Source organism: Ambystoma mexicanum, chromosome 6p (assembly GCF_040938575.1).
Source record: "Ambystoma mexicanum isolate Mex_15411 chromosome 6p, UKY_AmexF1_1, whole genome shotgun sequence".
NCBI classification, from domain to species: domain Eukaryota; kingdom Metazoa; phylum Chordata; class Amphibia; order Caudata; family Ambystomatidae; genus Ambystoma; species Ambystoma mexicanum.
In genome coordinates, this window is record NC_090935.1 from 813,086,612 (window position 1) to 813,105,846 (window position 19,235).

Consider the following 19,235-nt stretch of genomic DNA (forward strand, 5'->3'; position numbering starts at 1 on the left):
AGAAACACCACTCTCGTGTACTCCGCTCCTCCGATAGTATCTCTCTTAACACTCCATGTTTCAAAAAATTTAGAGCAGGCAAGGTACATGTTTCAGTCACTGCCCCATCACTCTGGAACTCCTTACCTCCAAACATTAGAGATTAATGCTCCTACAATACCTTCAAGAATCTCGTGAAAACCTGCCTCTTCAACACATTTGAATAATGACAATTCATATTTACCTATCACAGTCATCATTTGTTGTATCTTTACTTCCTCTGTACAAATGCACTGCTTGAGACTACATTGTTATTACTTAATGTAAATATGGTTCTTCTGTACAAACGCTGTGATACCCTTGGCACTGGGTGTTACATAAATGTTATAAATAAATATCTACAAAGGAAAGGAATTCCTTGACAATTAAGAAAGCCTCATAACACTCGACCCATCTTGTCACACATTGTCAATTCTTGTATTCTGCTTGGTTTATTTCTTGGACCTTTAGAAGAAAACAATTTTTGGATGGTCTTGTGAACACCTTATTATAGGCCCCTGTTTGTTTCCCTGTGCTTCCATTCCACTCTCTACCATTTACGGACCTGCTTCTCCCTCTCTCTCTGGGACTTTACATTCATCACGAGGCTGCATTTGACTTTGGGAATGCTGCTGCCTAAATGGATCCTGGCATGCTCCACTTGAAGCTTGATGCATACGATACTCTGGAAATCCATAAATCTCAGTGTGCGCACTCAGCGTTATTTTGACTTGTTACATCTAGTCTGGTGAGTGTGCGCAATGGATCTTCAGTGTTTGTGTTGTTTGCAATGCTCAGCTTTACTTGGGCCATGTGCTAGAAGCCACCTTCCAAGATGGTGGCTCGATTCTACTATCCCATTTGTCCCTACTTGCCACAGCGCCTGCTGAGTGTGATTGGTCTCTGAGATACACTTAAGGACCAATCCTGACACCGGCAGGTGGACGCCGGCCCTCCTCCCCAAGGCCTGCCTTCAAAGGCCCAAGGTTTTTTCCCTGTTCGTTGCCCGTATCGTGAGGCGAGTGCCCCCCCCCGTTGGTCACCTGTGTGCATGTTTGATCCCCCAAACCCCCGCTAGTCGCCTGTGTACATGTTGGATCCCCACATCCCCCCGTTGGTCCCCTTTGTGCATGTTTGATCCCCCCAAGCCCCCGCTGGTCATCTGTGTGCATGTTTGATCCCCACATCCCCCCATTGGTCACCTATGTGCATGTTTGATCCTTCCACACCCTGTTGGTCGCCTGTGTGGCATGGTGCCCCCCCCCCATCGTTTTGCCCTCATAACTGTGTGTAGCTGCTGCCCTTAACTAGAGACTGGCACCACTTTACTACCATTGATCAGAACTATTGTATTAGTATGTACCTGCCACCTTGTTACATGGGGTTGGCACCATGCTATTCCATGCAAATATTAACCCTGCATTAATGTGTAGCTCGCCTCCCTGTATTTTGTGGCTGGCACCATGCACTTACCCATTGATTCTGACCTTGAATCTCTGTGTAGCTGCCGCCATGCAACATGTGGCTGGCACCATGTACTTGCCTATTGATTCTGTCCTCGCACCTGTGTGTAGCTTCCACCATTCAACATGTGGCTGGCACCATGTACTTGCCTATTGATTCTGTCCTCGCATCTGTGTGTAGCTGCCGCCATGCAACATGTGGCTGGCACCATGTATTTGCCTACTGATTTTGACTATGCAATTGTATGCAGCTGCCATCATGTAACATGCAGCTGGCACCTTATACTTATCCACCAATCTTCTGTACATATTGTAACTAATGGCACTTAATGTAACTGTACCGTAACCGCATTCTTAAGTCACAGCGCCTTGATACCCCAGGGTTATGATGTGCTTTATACATGTTAAAAATAAACATAATCATTTACAAAGTTGGTTATTTGGCGGATAGTCAACAAGCAGTTTGCATTGCTGTTTGCATTGCTGCACACTTACTCTCTTTTCTAATAGTCAAGTTCAGGCATTGAGCTGCTCAATGGATAGTTTTGGTCGCTAGATAGTGGTGTCTCATTTCACTAATTGTCCTGTTATATGGATCTGTTATATCCATGCCCAATCAATTATTCAGATCAAGGTCTGGGCATTTAAGCTCAGTAAATATACTATTGGCTATTCCTTTTTCTGGTGTATCAGTCACAAACTTGAAAGTCTTCCACAAGCACTAAATTTATTTCCCTATACCTTACACAAAGGCTTTGGATATATCAGTAGTTTTATATGCAATATCTGTGAACGAGCCAGCATCTTTCACTTATTACACGATGCCATCCAACTGATTTTTATTGCATGTATAAAACCAATAGATTTCTCAACTGCCTCTCCGTAGTACTGCCTTTGTTTGTAAAGTGTTTCATAAACGTCCTGCCCAAATAGCTAGTAGAAGTTCTGCAATGATCCATTAACGAGGTATGCCACATTTCGTTCCTTCATATTGGTTGTTTATATTGGCAAGATTGATAAAAAGAGTCCTTAGAAAATATGTGAATAGGAGGGGAAGATGCTGTCCTTTGGAGGTTCCAAGTTCAAAGATCTTTTTTTCAAAATTTCCTTTTTTACCTTTTGGATGGACATAGGGCCTAGAGTAATCATGGCCTGGAGTCCATGGACTTGTTAGAACCATTAACTTTAGATCACCACCGATTCTGTTTCTAATTTAAAACTTCAAAATAGCCTTGTGGATGTCTCATGTGGTCAAGTTCGGAGACAGACAATTTTGTGAGCAATTCGTACATGTTTGGCAAAGGCCACCATGACTGTCAGAAACAATGGTCGATATTTCAGAAGTACAATCTTCTGACCTTAACCTTTCAGGATTGCAAGCAAACATGTTTTTGCGACATTCGCCTCTAGTGGATGATTTTAGCACATGTGAAGGTTTGCCGGCTGACAACAGCAGAAGGGGCATACGCATCTTCAGATCATGTGCCAAAGCATTTAGGAGGATTGTTTCAAGTAGGCAATTTCTTGGGCTGCCAAATCAAATCCATAATTTTTCATGTGAGAGAAGGTTTCCCTTCTAGATTGTAGAAATGTGTAACATTTAACAATCTTCCTTTTTTTCACGTTTTTTAAAGAAAAAGTACAAAATAATAAAGTAATTTGAACTCACACAAGATGGCGTGTTAATTATATAGCATAGCAATGCATAGTTAAAAAGAAATCACAGTGAGAAATGTCTTAATGGCGGGAAAATTAACAAATATGTAAACGGGCAAAAGACTTCCGATTCCAAAGAAAGATGCCTGCTGGATGACAGTTTCTTATTAACCTATATCTCTACATCATACATGCCAAAAATATCCCTCCCTCTGCACAGCTTTAGATACACCGTTCAAGCACTGGTCCTATCTCACCTGGATGGGGCAATGCCCTTCTCGAAAGACCTTCTGTCGTTCTGCCTTGTGCCCGAGAAGTGACCTGCATGCAGATGCATGACTCATTAAGGGTCTACAGAGATACAATCACATCAACCCGGACCTCATCAACCTTCACTGATACCCACTGCACACACAAATCACCTTCAAGTCTTGCTGTGTCAAGTATAAGGCAGCCGCCCTCAATTCACCCAGCTACCTCACGTAGTAACTGAACTATTCCAGCGGACAGCGCACCACCAGAAGCCAGGGCACGTGCTGACTTGAAATTCGCTGCTACAAAAAGTAAAGGACCATAAAACAAGCCTTCTCTGCCTACGCCCTAAGACTATGGAACCTCCTCCCTGTGAGCATGAGACTTGCCCCCACACTCCTACAATTCAGAGAAGAACTCAAGACGCACCTCTTCAAGTCTCTCCTCCTCCTCAACACCTAAGCCATCACGTCGCCCTGCGCAACCTGACTCGCTAGACGCTGTCCGCTCTCCTCCACCCTGCAACCCTCTACAGCTGTGCCCCTCCTCTGTTCCCCCCCGTATCCTGCCCCCTGCTGCATATCTGTTCTGTTGTTACCTCTGAAAGCACTCAGTTATGCATCTGTCCTGTTGTATACCTCAGTAAAGCGCTCTATTGTGTATCTGTATTGTTGTATACCTCTGTAAAGGGCTCTGTTGCTTCTCAGAGCTAGGTCCGTGCTCAATAAATAGTACAAGCCCGCGTTCCAAGCCGCCTGACGGCCGACTCTCCCTGTCACCATCTTCCCCCCACCCTCCATCCCCCCTTTTTTTTCTTTATTAACCCACTGCACCCCTGCCCCACTTACCTCATTTCGGCTACGGCACCGCCACAGCCACATCTTCCTCTCAGCTCGGCCGCCGTGGAAACGGAAGAGTGCTCCGTATGGAGCCCCGCCTTCCCTTTCCATAGCTGCCATGATGGTAAAGGATTTTCCTTCCTACAGCTGGACTCGCGTGGCATCCTGTTGTAGGAAGGAAAATCCTTTTTTTAGCACCCCGGGTTGTTGCTTTGGTAATCCGGGGGGCTAATGGCATTATATAACCGTTCCACAGGCAACACAGTGGGGTAACGGTCCTGGGCCCACATCAATGACCCTCGCTTCGCTTGGGCTGTTAACTGGGGCCACAGACTGTTACCCCCTGGTGTTGCCCTTGGAATGGGTACATAACGCCACATAATAATATGCAATATTGAGACTAAACTCATGGGCAAAGAAGCATATAGGTCAATTGGAGCCGTGGTGTAACTGGTGCACCCATATTTATGTGGATTTATGCACATATGATCTTCAGGCAATACAAGGAGGGTATATAATTTTCTGAAATCCATTCAAGTAGAGGGTGTTAGTGAAGGTCTTCTAAGGTACAACAAACAGGAGCCTCATAGTTCCTGTTATTTTAATCCCTGACTCACCATTATGATTTTTGGCAAGTTGTTGCCAGCTGCTACTCTTCTCCTCTAGTTCATAAGCGGATACAAGTGGTCACCATCATAGCAAATTATATTTATTTATTCATGTACAGGGAGGAACAATGCTCATTTGATCACAAAAGAACATACTATGGATAAGAAATCAGAATTGACAGGAAGCAGTCAGCGTCTTACAATGGGGTGAGTTCAACTGACATTCTGACCAGGTTAAGGACGGGAGTAAATGGAACGGTTACCTGGGACAATACATGGGTGAACATACATAGATTAAGGAAAACCAACATTAGGAATATTTAAGTGCAGGGAGGCAGTACGGCCAGCTGTGTTAGGGATGTGACCATGATGGATAAAGTGCTAGATTGGAAGTAGAGAAAGTGAGCAAAAGAGGCAGGCTAGAGGCGAGGGAAAAATGGTAGCTAGGAGGCAGATGAGAGGTAGGTTATGAGGGTAACTCTGAGTCAAGACCTTTAGTTTGGTTCTGAACAATCAATGTGGACTGTTTCATGGATGTCCGGAGAAGAGAATTCCATGCAAGTAGAGCAGGAAGAGAGAAAGAACGTAAGCAAGAGGAAGCAGAGGGAGGGTGAGGTAACACAAGTGTAGTCGAGAAGTTTACGTTAGTTTAGTTCAGTTTATTGTTTGATTGCTAGATGCTTATACAGCAAATAACTTCTGTTTTAAAGTGCCCACAGGCCAAAAGAAGGAGAGGAGGAAGAGGGAGGAGGTCTTGAGGTGCTTTAAGAACTTAAGAAGGTCCTGCTCAAGATGCAGAGTGAGGGGGAGGCTGTTCCATAGGAGGGATCCAGCTGAGGAAAGCAAACAACCTCCTGCTCTCTACTTAGCTCTCTGTTGAGGAGGCAGAGCAGAGATTACGAGAAGGCTTGTAGAGTTGGATAGAGGAGGATATATACAGTGGTGTCTTACCGTGCATAGAGATGAACCATCAGATGAAATTAAACCTGGCCCTGTTCTGCATCATCAGTTATCCAGCCTGGTGACGGTACAAGAAAGTAGGTGTGAAGTGAGGGAGTTCAAAGAGAGTCCTAGTAGCGAAGTTAATGATCTTGTCAAGAAGACAGAATGCATAGTTAGGGAGACCAAAGAGGATGCTGGCACAGTAGTCCAGTTAAGTGAAGACAAGAGTGGTTAAATGATGCTTGCTGATGTTGAAGGGAAGGAGGTGCCTGATTTTTCTAACATTTAGGAGGTGGAGGTAAGCTACTGTTGCAGATTTGGAGATGAAAGTAGGGATGGTTTCATAGATGAAGGCAAGGTTTATAGCTGAAGAAGAGTAGGGGAGAGTGGCTAGGCAGGCGAAGAGATGAGAGTATTTGGCAGAGAAGAAGAGCACCTCTGTTCCATCCAATATTTAATGGCAGAGACAGTTTGAAATTTTGATAGAGATCAGAGGAGAGTTGAGGAAAAGAGAAGAATATTTGGGTGTAGTCCGCAAAGATTTAGTACGAGAACCCAAAGAGGAGATTAGATCCCCAAGAGCTGAGGTGTAGAGTGTAAAGAGGAGAGGAGAGGATCCAAGACAGGGCTTTGTGGGACACCAATAGTTAGACGAGTGTATTGAGAGGTGGTATTATGGCACAGTTTTGTGAAAAGGATTCTAAGAGTCTCCAATCTTTTTTTATTAATGCGACCATCTGTATTGTTTTCCTCCAAACAGAACATGAAAAGAACACCATAAACATAACCCACATTGCTTGCCATAGCAACACAAAAAATCACAATAATGGGCTTTCACATAAGCCCGGCGACACCGTTGCACACCGCATCTTCAGCTCGTTTGTCATTCACATAGCTGCCCTCTAACCCCCACCTGCTCCTCCCATTTACCTCACACCTTCAGGAACTTGGCAGAGCACCCCCTTGCATTGTACACACGTCTTTCCAGGGGCATACATATGTCCATTTTGCCCTCCTATCGAAGCATCTATGAACTTTCTTGGAGAACCCTATATTGAAGCGATAACTTTCTTTATTAGTCCCAGGGCGACTGCCAGAAATGGCTTACCGTATTTGAGGAACCCCTCATCTTCAGTAACTTTGTCAAGTTGCCTATACATTTCCACCAGAACAGTTGTGCCTGAGAGCAGTACCAAAGGGTATGATAGAAAGTACATCCCGGCATCCCACACCATAGATAACAATCGTTATCAGCCCTCCCGACCTGATGCAAAATCCACTGGATAAGGCGGAGCCTGGCTGACATACCAATTTCCTGGGGGAACATCAACGCGTCCACCAATTCCTCGGCCTCCAGAGACCCCACATCCCTCTTCAACCTATTCTTGAGACGGGATAGGTCCTGAGCCCTGTATGCAGATATCACTTGCTACAGTGTGGACGTGACCTTTGTCTCGATTCACCCATGGAGTATATTTTCCTCCAATGGAGAGCACTGTGGTATTTCGCTCAAGACCGCAACGTGAGCTCTCACCACACAAGGCAACTGTATGTATCTAAAGTGTTTGCTACCGCCAAGGGAAAACCTCTCCAGCAGCAACTGAAAGGGAAGAAAAACATTCACCTGTACCACGTCCTCCAGGCTCGTCCGCCAGGCACCGGATACCCAAATTCTCCCAACGCCTAAAGTGACCCATCTTCAGAAGAAGCTCCAATCTTAAAAAAAAAAGATTTGTTCGCTGAAGACATTGCAAAAAAAGAAAAGTAAAAAAGTATTTGAAAAATAAAAATAAAGATTTATACTTAAAAGTCAACTAAATTCCTTTCCAGACAAACTAAATTTATACATGTTACTGCATTTTTAATTATAGTCCAGAGCTATTTACTGAGCCATTACATACAAAAGACAGAGCTGGATAACATACTGCATGGTTCGAATGTGAGATTCGATGAGCTTCCGGGGGTCAGGCATCACCCTGTAGGTAGGAACTACAACAGGGGAACCATGATCTACCTGGAGATGTTATGTTAACTATTTGCCCATCATGTGATCCATTGTGTTTAAATGTTTCTTAGATGTGTCCTAATTCCTCTATATTAGCATTCTCAAATGCTCAAAGTTTAATGTCACATATGCATGTTTGTAAGGCACCAGTTGGCCTGATGAGCAATCAAAAGTAGGAAAGTAGGTTCTGGTGGTTGTTGGTCTCAAGCTAACCAGGCTCTCCTATGCTAGAAGCAGGAGAAAATGAGCTCCTGGCTCCCAGCAATTTCAAACCATTTAGTAGGAATGCTAAACATTCAGAAATATGGATAATCTCCTCTGTCCACTCCTCAAGAATGCACTCATTTCATATACAATGTGAATACTGCATATTTTCTCAAATATGTCACCAACAGTGCACATGCCAAGTGCAGAAACATTTTCAAGTGCTGTTTCTAAATCAACGGGATGGGGGTGACTTTACTTGAATGTGACTATTTGTAAGTATACATTGTGAGAAACCTAAGGGCGTCCTCACATCCGCTCCCCTTCGGTACTCTTCTCAGGTGGCCAAGAAAAGGACATTGCTTTTGGATCCTGACCCTGGGGGTGGAGAAGCGAAGGAGGATCACCTGGGTGGAGGGTCCTTGGGGATTGGGAATGAGATGCCCTCAGGCGAGACACAGTTATTCCACATTTCCCTTTCCCGAATAACCCTCTATCATAGAGAAGTTATGGGCTATTGCTATCCGTACCCCACTAACCAGGAAAGTATCCAGAGATACAACCACTCTAGAAGCACCGAAAGAGGGGGAAGAAGAGAAGGGTCAAGGAAGAGACATGGTATCCCCCTTTCCCTATTGAAAAACAACCTAACCCTTCCCCGGCCTCTGTGGGCTATTGTAAAAGATATGCCCTCCTTGTCACACAATTTTCCTATGACAATACTTGGATGAGGAAGAAGCAACTAGGAGTGGTGAACACTAGTAACTTATTTCACCACTCTAGTACTGAGAGGAGGAAGAGGTGATTAGGAGTAATGAACACTAGTTACTCCTTTCACCACTCGAGTACTGGGACGAGGAAGATGCCTGCAGAGTACTGTGAGGATCAGGCATGTCCCTTTAATTATAGTGAGACAGGCCCAATTGAGAATCCACACCTGCAACCTGTCAGGTGGTTGCAGGGCTATAAAGGGAGAGTCAGCAGATAGAGCAACAGGGAGGCCTTTGTGGGAGAGACCAGCAGGTGACCCTTTTCATGAGGAGGCATCCGTGGTGGGACCTGAGACCGAGCCAGGAAAACCGGCCGACATCCCAGAGGACCTGTGGAGCGCAGGTGTGGGAGCCTCTATATTGGAGAGCGAGCAGCTGGAGCTGCGAGCAGGGAAGAAGAGGGGACACCGTCCACGTCCGTGCAGAGGCAGCGGAGTTGCTGGAGTGTGCAAGACAGCATCCGGTGTGCGAGCCGGGCTCATAGAGGCTGGCCCGGTGAACTGAGAAGCAGAAAGGAAGCAGCAGGAGCCTCTGTAGAGGAAAGCTGAGGACCTGTGAGTGGCAGGGAAAGCCACTCAAATCCAGGGCGCTCCTAGCGGACGGCGCATAAGTAATGAAAAACCAGACTGAATGAAAACTTGAAACCAAGCCAAATTATACATATTGAATACCGAACTGAATGAAAACTCAAAACAAAGCCAAATTATGCATATGGAACACTGCATTGATTGAAAACATGAAATGGAGCATATTAAATCATGAATTGAATAAAACGTTATGGGCAAAGCAAATAGCAGATGGCGGCCAAAGGGAAAGTGCCCATGAGAAAGCAACATACGGAAAAGAGCGCAAGTGTGAAAGAGTGCCAGAGAAAGGTGTTACATGAATAAGACCACCACAATGTGAACCTTATGAATGGATGCAGTGGGGCAAGGCCAAAGTCTGCCAGGATGTGTTTGACACGTTATGGCAAAGCCAAGAGGCTAATTAGGAGAAGCCAGAAGAGTGTAAAACTGCACTTAAAGCCAAGAGGCCGATAAATAGGAATGTGACTCTGTACACAGGGGCAAGTAGAGAATAACCAGTATGGGCTGAAGAGCCTGTGATGTGTGAACCGTGTGGTCTGATAACTGCGCCTAGACCAGTGAACCCTGAGTTGTGAAAACCAAAGACATTGTGAAACAAGCCAAGGAGAAGCACTGTAAAAGAACTGGTAATGCAATCCAGAAGGAGGGTCAGGTTGACCTAGAGTTGTGTTGAACTTTTGAAAAGACTGAATCAAGTACAAGCGGCTACGTAAAAGTCTTGGGGAAGGGAACCCTGAGACTTGGATAATTGCAAATGTTGTCTTGAGAACAAAGCCTCAAGACCCTTTTCTTTTGAACAGTGTTGCTTGGAACTTAGGGAAGGGAACCCCATGTTTTGTGTGGAGCTGTATTGCATTGAACCCGTGAAAGGTAATCTTGAGACTTTTGTGGAACTTTCTTGAACTTCTTGAACTTGCTTCTACCCCTCTGTATATGTATCATATGATGTGACTGGACCCTAAGGAAATTACTGTGAGAACATATTTGAAGAGTAAGTCTACAAATATAGTACCTTTTGAATTTTTAGTTCCTGACTGTTACTGAAGAAAGCCACATGTCGTAGATATGTCAGTAAAGGAAAAAAGAGGGAGCCAGACATGTGATGTCATCAGTGATATCATCAATGACATTTGGGATGTCATCTTTCATGTCATTGGTGTTAGTCTTAGCAGTGTATGGTGATGGTGCAAGTTATGGTTGCTTATCTTACCATAACTAGCAAATTTCTGGGGGGTTTCGGGTTTACTTGCAATAACCTTTATATGGATAGGTTGTTATTATAGCACAGTAACTATAATGTCCCTTTAAAAAGTTTTTGCACTGAACTTGTTAGGTTTTTAGTAGCGTAACTTAACCATAATGTCCCTTTAACAACATTTTTTCACTGAATTTCATAGGTTTTTAGTAGCGGAACTTAACCATAACGTCCCTTTGACAAAGTTTCTTTTACTGAATTTCATAGGTTTTTACCAGGATACCCTTAGTTTGCATAGATGTACCATACAACATACTGAACTGCCTGCCCCCATGCTGATAACCTCGGGGTTTGAGGATTGTGCAACTGCCCACGGGCCTAGGGTAGCATCCACACTGCCCAAAAGCTCAGAGGTTCTCTAACATTGTAGCGGGTAACAAAGACACTCAACGTGTTGAAAGAGCAGCACATAAGTAAATTACAAAGACAAATGAAGGTGTACAAACTCTATATTTAAGAAAGCAACAGTGCATTTGCATAGGGTATGCAACATAATGCAATGCACCAATAACAAAAATAAACTGTGCTTCCAGCAGTATTATCTCAGTGATGCTTTACACAGAAACTAAAAATCAACTGGCAGCACAAGGACAAAATACTGACAGCACAACTAAACTACAAACTGGTAAGTGCACTACATTGTTTCCTATAACTGCGCAGTTTGTTCAGTGTGCAATACTGAAAAATTATTTCTCTTTTTTTTTTTTTTACACAGAAATGGTAAGCACCCTGGAGTGGCTTGAAGAGAATTTTTTAACAGTACATATAAAAAATAAAGGTAGACAATACCATTATGGAAGAAGAAACGTTGCTTGCAAGAATATCCCCAACAAACCTAGAATCAACTCTCCATTCCACCGAACCAATATGTCTTGTGTACAAATGGCAGTGCACATCAATGTGTAACGTTTACAAACAATCTTTCAAACCCATTGCAGCAGTTCCTCAATCAGTAAGTGAAAGCCAAAGACAAATTAAAAATTAAAATATTACAAACTATGGACTCCTTTGCAGTGAGCAATTACACAGGACTACAAGGACATTCATTAGCCTGCATTTCTGGAACTGCTTGCAAAAGCACCTTCCACCACATCAACACACCATTTTACAGTACCAAATCTCGTTCAGAGACTATACTATGCAAAAAGTCCTGCTTTAGTACTGGAGCATTTAAATCAGATTCTCCTACATGGTACAGCCAAAGAAATGCTCAAAGAAATAGATCACATCCAAAAGAAATATTTTGGAACGGAAGAGCACTTACAAGATGCAGTAACTTTAGAAAAGAGTATCGATAACCTTGCAGATGTCAACCTTCTATTACACACGTACATAAAAGAAATAGCAAAGTGTAAAAGCACATCTGCTGAATTACCAAATCAAGTATGTGTGTGTTGCCGCAGAACTTTTTATACAAAGATCACCAAAACTATGGATATAACATACAAAATAGAAGACAATGAGCAATCCCAGTGGTTCTAATTAGCTCTCTATGTTATAGAAGAAAACAAATACGAAATTACTAACCCCTCAATATATACTGCACTGCAAAACTTGACAATAACCAAATGCCTTCACAGGCTATCACTAATAACTTGGAAATATTCCCACTGGCAAATCCACTCGAACAACTTAACTTGCATGAGACCATTATAATCCAAACAGTGCACCCATTTCAAGCGATAATACACCTTCAACCGAAAACAGTGAAACCCTCCCTCTGAATTACTGAAAGGCATTCGTGGCAAAGTAGTTTATTTGTCGTTAGATCTCAAAGAAATGGTAGACAATCTAGGAGTGCAAAGGCCAATAGATCAATCTTTGATTATCCGAGTGAATGGTGTACCTACAAAAAAACAAAACTATTTGGCAGCAACTAGTAGACTTAAACAAAGTTAGAGAAGCCCTGCAATATCTTAAAGGCAACAATGAATACTACAGAGAAATAAACATTGAAGAAAATCTGAGAGAAACCACCAAAATAATTCAGGATTCCTCATCATCTGGACAATTTCAACTTCTAGATCCTACTACAGCCTGCAATATTGTAGAGCAGTATACAATTCACCCACTACACTCCAAAGACACCATAGACGATACACTAGAAACATATCAAATGTGCCAAGCCAAAGGCTCTCCAATCAGCATATGGGAAAAAAGTGTAGACGCACGTGCCTTTCCTCTACTGTTTCCTACTGGAAAAGGTGGAAGATCTGATGAAAGATGCACACAAATAACAGCATCAGAATACCGATCTTTACAAATGTATTCTGAAGACCCCAGATTCAGACAAAATGTGGAAAACATATTCCACCTACTCTTTGAAAGCAAACTAGCAACTCTAAGTTATGGAGTTGCACACACATTGAAAACAGGTTCCAACTTTCTAAACATGTCTGCTACAGAGCTACTTCAAAAGGTGCAAGAGAAAGATGAAGTTTTACAGTCAAGTATTACAAATCTTTTGGCAAACATGCGTGGTGCAAACGAATATTGGTTCTGACGTCACGGAGACCTACGCTGTATGCTAGGAAACCTTGGGCCACCCACATGGTTTGTCACTTTAAGTTGTGCAGAGTATGCATGGGAAGACTTGCACTATTTCCTACGCATCACAAATGAAAACAAATCAGGGATAGACATAAAAACACAAGGAGAACTCTGCTCTCTTGACCCTGTAAATGTGTCAAGGTACTTCCATCATCGCTTATTGCCATGCTGCACTTCATTTGTAATAAAACAATTTCTCCCATCAGAGAAGTGGAATACTTCTTTTGGAGAAAAGAATATCAAGGCAGAGGAGCACCACACATCCACATGCTTTTGTGGATTAAAGATGCTCCTAAATTTGGTCAGAACAGTGATAACACTGTTTTGCAGTTCATTCATAAATATGTCACTTGCAAAATCCCTTCAGAAAGTACACATAGTGACCTACACGCAAAAATTTTGCAGTTTCAAAAACACAAGTGTGGCAATTATTGTTGGCGCAAATATAAAAAGAAAGGCAAATACTTTTCGGAAAGACAAGTAAACAACTTCATGTCTTCTGTTAGACACAGTGTGGAAGGCAAATTACCTAACAACACATACTACATAAAAAAGAACCGAAGCATCAAAGTACATCAATGATTAAAATGCAATCATTGCTCTCCCCTGGAATGCAAACATAGATGTACAGTACATTGCAGACAATTCCACTACAGATGCATGTTATATCACAGCCTACTTAGCCAAAGCAGAGAAAACAGAGCTGAAAGACCTCTGGGATGACATATCCTCCGACAAAACACTGTCACAAAAATTGTACAGCTTTGGCATAAAAATGCTCTCCCATAGAGAATGTGGCTGCTACAAAGCCACAGACCGTTTAACCGGCACCGCCTTGTATAGCAAATCTGAAAAACATAGGTTGGCTAAACCTTGGTCCTTCTGCATCCAGAAAAAAGAGTTCTCAAATCGTACCAAGACATAGAAACAATAGCCAAAAATGGTCCCAACAGCCAGGACATTTTGAAAAATAACTTACACATACTACCCCAACAGGACTACTGCTTTTGAAACCATGTGCCTATACCACATAGCCCAAATCTTCTCATACAAAAATTATATTAAACCAGATGAGAAAAAAGATAAATACATAGTCAAAAGTTGTGAGGGAAGCCTGGTTAAACGCAGCCTGGTTAAACTTACCAAACGCAACCTGATTAATCATATGAAGCTATCGTTAAAAACTCCTCAACATAGAGAACTGTACTTCATGTCCCTACTGCAACTTTTTAAACCATGGAGAAAAGAAGAAGATTTATTGGACAACTATATCTCCTATGAAGATGCTTTCACTGCAACTGAAAGCACTATAACAGATACAAATTTTACACAGTACAAAAACATGTTGGTCAATGAATGCCAACAAGGAGAAAAACTTCGAGCACAACTAAATGTAGACACTCCTCAGAGCAGTCAACCTTCTCTTACAGAAAGCCAAGAACCACTTGGACAGCCACTCATAGCAAATGAGGAAGAATTAGCCATAACTGAAGTAGAAAACACCATGGGCCTCATTACAACTCAGGCGTTAAGGGTTAACGCCACTGTTAACCCTTAACGCCTGATTCTGATTTTAACGCCTGCTTTTAGCAGGCGTTAGAATTCATGGCGCTAACCTGCCATGGTGCTAATTACGCCGCCGTAATTTACGGCGGCGTAATTAGCGCCTTCCCCACTCCCATTATGCCCTATGGGGCAAAAATGGGAATGGGGAAGGGAAAATGGGAAATGGGGATTTACCGCCCCACTCACCTTGGAATGGGGCGGTAAATCCGCCATCCACCATGGTGTAAACGGAGTTTACACCATGGTGGTAAAGTTGGTGCACTTAGCACCAAGGTTGTAATGAGGCCCCATGTGTCAGTATAAGCAATCTGAAGAAAACGTTGCTCTACTGAAATCACAACTGAACTATGAGCAGCGTAGCATTTTCCTAGAAGTAAATAAATTGAACATGGTGTGCAGCACGGAACTAAAACTTGAACCTGTCAAAACTATAAACCTCTACTCTGCTGGTTCAATCAAAACAATCTTGATAAGAATTATCAGCAAGTTCCTCCAACAATTGACAAACAACAAGCTTTCAGCTGTTGTAACTGCCCCCACAGGTTTAGCTGTCTGCAACATAGGTGGTATTACTTTACACTAATCGCTACTCCTCCCAGTAGAGCACCAAAACAAATTAGACTACAACAAACTTTCAGCAGAGTTTTGAAACAAATGGAAATGCTCCTAATGGATGAGGTGAGCATGGTCTCCAACCAAATGTTGACTTTAATTCAACTCAGACTACAAGAGGTCCTTAAAACAGACTACGAAGAACTCTTTGGAGGAAAACACATTATTGTTTTCAGAGATCTTCTTCAATTAACACCAGTAAAAGTTGAACCTATATTTAAAACCTTAGGACACAAACTGTGCTGTAACACACTTGGCAGCATAGAAAATGTAAATCGTTGGCAACATTTTCAATAGAGAGAACTGACTGGAAACATGCGTCAGTCTGCAGACCTCACCTTTGCCAACATTTTGAAAAAGCATTTACATTGGTGTGCTTTCTAAGGAAGCACACTCTATCTTAAATAGCAGATGTATCCATGAGCTATACAGGCATAACACATGCCCAACTGATGTCATAGAACAATTAGCACACAACAATGTAAACTGTATATCATTAACGCGAACCCTAGCAAGCTGTGCACAATTCAATTAAACAATGTTGAAAAAAGAAATGCAACCACTTGTGCAAATTGACTCCATAGACAAAGTGCATGGTATGACAGTACCTATGTGCCAACAAGCCACAGCACGACTACTTACCTTAGAGAACACTATCTCTAACACAGCTGGTTTGGAGAAAATGTTAACATTCTGTTTAAACTATAAAGTAATGCTGAAGCGTAACCTTGACGTCGAACAAGGTTTAGTTAATGGTGCACTTGGTACAGTTGTTGGCTTACAGACATACCTACGTGACAACAGCATTCAGTTTGTCAATATTCAGTTTGTCAAACTTTCAGAAGTTAAAAGGATAGCACGCTCAACAGCCCGATTCCTTTGTGGGATGTTTTTATCCACGCATCCAAGCCCTACCTCAAAAACTATGCAGTACTGACATGGAAAACATCATGATGGCCAGAGCTTCCCAGAAAATGCACAGGGAAATGCATGAAGAATAGGCTGCCACTCATTTTTGCCGATGTTATGGGCACAGAAGGACACTGCCTAAAACCACCATTGGACTACCCACACAGTAGTCTGAAACCATTGGGAATGGCAATGCTGATTGTCAAAAGCAAACCCATAACTGTTGGGAATTAATTTTCTTAAATCCCAAAAAGGGGTGCAGTACCAGTACTCACCACTATCAGAAAGGCGGCGTTTTAAAACGACACCAGATTTTACTTTTTTGTGTAAAACTGAATAAATGAACCCAAAGCAGGCCAAAGAAAGACTTACTGAGAGGTGGATCCAATGTAAAGTTATATTCTGAAGTGACTTGAAGGTTTATAACAAGACTGGCTGAGCTGTGGATTTCAGCAGTTTAAGTAAATTTGGACTGAAAGACACTAAAAATCTAAATGTTTAAATTGACTGAGTGACCTACTTTTGAGTGTCACATAGGTTTCAATTGTTTAAATGTCATAGTTTTAAACTTAGAATCAGCATTCTAGCTGCATATGTAAAAATGTTTAGTTTTATTTGAATGCAGAAAACTGGGGAACAGAAATGACATGTAGCTAAAAACTGGCTTAAAGAGATTCCAATTTTGCCTGGCAACTACCCCCCATCAGGAGTGAAACTTGAGTCACTGCTGTGTTCCCAGTCCTATCTGCCTTTTGCTGGCCACACTAAGGATATGCCATCTCTCTGATAATTGAATTAAAGGGAGCCCCCACAGAATACAGGAGCTCTGAACAAAGCCCTGTCCTGACTCAGGCAAATGTTTTATTGGCGGGAGTCGTAAATGGAGCTTCCTCCTGGAAGGACAGGGGAGGAGCACTGCCTGTGAGAGCAAGCTGGCTTGGCAGAACTGGAAAAACCAGAAATTCAACCTTGTGCTGGGGGGAAACCACACCCCTTTGGGGGCAGAACCTAACTCTAAAAAGATGGATCATTCAGACACCATTCCAATAGAGGTGGATAACAGCGACTTGAAGAGTATTACTCTAGCCGCAGGCACCATTATTGGAATGGCGGTTGATGACCGACATTTTTCCATAGATTTAGGTAATTAACTGTTAGGGCCAATCCCCAAGGACTGCGTTGACAGTGACAGTGATGACAATACAACACCAGACAGGATTTTTACCCGGCATGGGGGGAACTTCCTGGTGTACACTTCTTGCCCTTATGGTAAGGAAGATGTGACTTGTGACTTCAGGAGGGATGAGGTGATTTTCCAGGTCCATGAGGGCTGCCTTTCCCACCTGAAGCCTCCAGTCCAAATCAGCACTCTGACCAGGGACTTCTCCACCCAGCTGGAGGAGGCCACTGAAATAGCCAAACCAGAAGTCTTTACAGGCTTCAGGCAGATGGTGGAAGAGAGAGTCACCCTAGCTGATGCCTGTGTGACTCTGGAACAGAAGCAAAAGTTGAAACAAGTTTTCTTGGATTTCCAAGATCTCTTTGCGGTAGACTCATATGACTGTGGTCGCACTAACATCCACACAACAACAATCCCCACGGACCCTGGCATGACTCCAGTGTTTGTGAAGCAATATCGTTTGCCTCTCGCATCCATGGAGTCCCTTACTGAAATAATTAAGAACCTTGAGTCCCGGGAAATAATCTGTCCAGTACACAGCACCTTCAATAATCCGGAGCTGGGAATATTAAAGCCAAACGGCCAGTGCAGACTCTGCGCTGACCTTAGGGAGCTCAACAAACGGGTCCATACTTCCCGATGGCCTCTGCCCTACATTGACCAAGGGCTGGCCCAGATCCAGGGGTCACAGGTATTCACTGCAATAGACCTGACCAATGGATACTGGACTGTGCCTGTCAGTAGGGAGGACCAATACAAGCTGGCTTTTACCTTTGGGGGCCAGCAGTATACATGGACCCGGACTCCCTTCGGATACCTTAACTCCGGTAATGAGTTCAACATTTTCCTACATAAGGCCATGCCCGACCTGGGTGCGAGGGGTAACCTGGCTTATGTAGATGATGTCCTCATCAAAAGTTCCTCTGTGGAGGAACACATAGCGGAGATCCGTTATGTTCTGACACAGTTGAGGGCCGCCGGAGCAAAACTTTCCTTTCAGAAAGCACAGTGGTGTAGAACCCGTGTTAATTTCTTGGGGCATGAGATTACTCCTCAGGGTCTCTGTCCCCAGGAAAAGAAAGTGGAAGCACTTCAGAAGCTGAAAGACCCCACAACTCTGCGGGAACTAAGGAGCCTCCTTGGACTGACTAATTACAGCAGAAAGTTCATTGAGGGCTACGCAGAGATCACCAGACCCCTGATTCATCTCCTGAAGGGGCGGTCAAGTGGGAATGGGGTCCAGAACAAGCCGAGGCAGTAAAACAACTCAAAAGAAGCCTCTCACAAGCGCCTTGCCTAGCTTACCCTGTCAGAAACAAGGAGTTCTTCCTGGAGACAGGGTTCTCTAATACGTTTTTGACGGCCGTATTATACCAAAAGCATGACAAGGTCAATAAAGTAATCTCCTATGCGAGCAAAACTTTATCCTCTGTGGAGGAAAAATTCAGCGATTGTGAGAAGGCACTCCTGGCAACGGTGTGGGCATTGAAGAATTACCGCCCGTTTATCCAGGGGGAACACATCATAGTGGAGACTCCACACCAGCCTCTGCAATATCTCCAAAGTGATAGAATCCGGGCCGGAAATGTGAGTAATTCCAGAATTACTTCCTGGATTCTGTCAATGCAAGGCTTTCCTGTGGAGGTCAGATATGGCCAAAACAAGAAGAGTCCCCTCGCGCAAGGTCTGGCTGACTTGCATGATTGTGCCAGAGAAAACTGTCTCGAGGACGAAAGTCTAAAAATAAAGGACAACACGGAGGCATACCTTAATTCCCCACACAAAGTCTTTGAAGAGGACAAGTGTGAGGGAATGCCCA

At 43.3% G+C, this 19,235-nt stretch overlaps 1 protein-coding gene across 3 annotated transcripts in view; it reads right to left on the reverse strand.

The window, feature by feature from the left end:
• ST8SIA4 (ST8 alpha-N-acetyl-neuraminide alpha-2,8-sialyltransferase 4) overlaps positions 1-19,235 on the reverse strand; it is a 715,738-nt gene that overhangs the window by 636,313 nt on the left and 60,190 nt on the right. The window contains exon 1 of one of the 3 annotated variants that reach the window (XM_069625457.1): positions 7,403-7,484. The exons of the other annotated variants lie outside the window; for them this stretch is intronic. The gene's annotated coding sequence lies outside the window, so the exon portion shown is untranslated. Of the gene's footprint in view, positions 1-7,402; positions 7,485-19,235 lie in introns of those variants that run through there. 3 annotated transcript variants of the gene reach the window in all.